This window comes from Lactuca serriola, chromosome 8 (genome assembly GCF_051521515.1).
Source record: "Lactuca serriola cultivar US96UC23 chromosome 8, Lser_US96UC23_V15, whole genome shotgun sequence".
Lineage (NCBI taxonomy): Eukaryota > Viridiplantae > Streptophyta > Magnoliopsida > Asterales > Asteraceae > Lactuca > Lactuca serriola.
The window spans coordinates 199,505,152-199,507,496 of NC_136415.1; the positions used below are offsets into that span (position 1 = coordinate 199,505,152).

The 2,345-nt window shown below is 30.9% G+C and overlaps 1 long non-coding RNA gene across 1 annotated transcript; it reads left to right on the forward strand.

The window, feature by feature from the left end:
- Window positions 1–294: 294 nt before the first annotated feature.
- Window positions 295–1,065, forward strand: LOC145070458 (uncharacterized). The gene is made up of 3 exons (XR_013689959.1): window positions 295–371; window positions 438–711; window positions 808–1,065. It is a non-coding gene; the product is annotated as an uncharacterized LOC145070458 (long non-coding RNA).
- Window positions 1,066–2,345: the final 1,280 nt, after the last annotated feature.

A 2,345-nucleotide genomic window follows, 5' to 3' on the forward strand; every position in this document is an offset into this window, starting at 1 on the left:
ATTACTTACTTTTATTTTTTTACAACCCACGCCAAGTGGAGCAGCTGAATTGGTTTGGAACATTCTTGATTTTCAGAAAAATATTTGTTTTTTAAAATAAAGTAACAAAATTAAATTACAAAAAGTAAATAGAAAAAATATTTTTATTAAAATATAGTAATTAAATTAAATTAGGAAAAAGAAAATACAAAAAAAGTGAGGGTCGAACTTATGCTGTTGATTGTTACTTAAACTTATTGGTCAGACTTTGTCATATATTTGATACCAGGGGTGGGGTCAAACGAGTCAAAGACAGGGCATCTCAAGATCATATATTTAACGAAACCCGTTTACAAAATTTGCAAAGACAACTTGTCAATGATCTGCTTGAGGTTTGTGACTGAATGTTTAGAAATTATGGATTTTTTTTTTTCTTATGGGAATGTTTATTTGGGCAGGTGAATACTCCTAGAATTGTTGCCCGACTTATTTGGGCAATTTCATAACACATTGATTTAGAAGGTTTGGATCCTCTTTTAGCTGATGACCCAGATGATGCATTAAACATTATCATATCAAAAATCCAGAAGATCATGTTCAATGCTAACTCATCTGCGACTGAAACGAATAAGCTCCAAGATGTTCAAGCGGTTCTTTTATGTGCTCAAATATTGGGTTCATTTTTTATTGAGAATGTAAGGCATCCAAACTCTTGCACAATCTTAATTAAAGGTAATTAAAATTTTCATTTTTTTTATTTGAAAAATCTTAATTCAATTTTGTTTTTTTTAATGGTTATAATTGTTTTATTTTGTATTATTAATAAAGGACCAAATGACCACACAATTTCACAAATGAAGGATGTTGTTAGAGATGGCCTGGATCAGTAAAAAACACCATTGAAGATGAGGCAGTTGTTAGAGTAAGAACACCCGTTGACTTTTTGACTTTAATTAAATTGAGCTTTATATATGACTCCACACTGTTATTTGCATGACTTTTATTACCACAATGCATAGATTCCTGGATGTATGACTCCACACTGTTATTTATAGTGAAATTTGTTAATCTGATATTTGTTAGAAATGTTGGTTTGCCATGGCTGGATTCATGGATGTATGACTCCACACTATTTAGGCTTTTTACTTTATAAAACTTATTTTCGAATTGTAAATATGGTTCATCAATAAAGTAAGTGCTTTTGTAGTCGATGTAATGAGAAATCGTAAAATAATGCCACATGCCATTGTCGTTCCAAAAAAAAATTCAAATGCCCCATACCATAAATCAGATGTAAATACGTCTAAAATAAGAGATCTCATAAAATAATACAAATATTCAATGTCATTAGTTTTTATTTCAGTTAAATTATATATGTAAATAACTCTTTAATAAACAATTATGTATTTAACTATGTGTGGTAACAGGGAAGTACACTATGGACAACATTTAACTAAATTGTTTTTATGTGTTGCTAATTTGCTATAGCTGCATAAAAAATAGTCCGACACATTGTTGATTGCAATAGATTTAATTATGCATATTTTTAGATGTTTTTAGACTTTTAGTAAACATTTTAAGGGTTAATAGCATAAAAACCATTATATTTGTCATGCGTTTAACTATCCAACCATTTTTTATTTGTGCTAAGTTCTATTACGACCATTATGACCTCTCATTTGAAAGAGTTATTCTTTAGCGCTACGCCTAAGGCCATTTGATATATGACATTTCAGTTAGTAAATTAATTGACGAAATGAATCTTTTTGCAATAAAGGTCATACATTGCAAAGAATTTGACCATGAAACCGTTTAATACTTTCATGTTGGTTAGATGATAAACAAATGCAAACTTGCAAAATTACAAAAAGAATTATGAATTGTTTTTACTGTATAGGATTTTAAAGATGATGAGTTTGATAGTCAATAATAGACTAAGATGGAGACGAACAATGTAAACGTAGTCCCAATGTTCAAAAATAACAAATACATTTATTTTAATCCGGACACAAATTGTCGAAAATAAATCTAATCACCGCGAGACAGTAATCACCGAATTAACCATTGGTCGCCGACATATTGTGAAATAGAAATCGGAGCAATAGTTAAGGAATTATTCCTACACCGCACCTACGTACTTAGCTGTAATGGCGGACACATGATTTCATAGTAGGTGTTGTCGGTGACACATAGGTGTTGGTGGAGACATTTTTATTACGTAGTGGCACAATAGTATAAAAAATGAAAAATTCAAAAAAATTTACATTGCGTCCGAAAAACATAAGGGGTTGCAGGTGCCCCTATTGGCACCATAGTGGAACCGCCCCTACTTAGCTCAAAACTATTTGCAAAAAAGGAGCTATCCA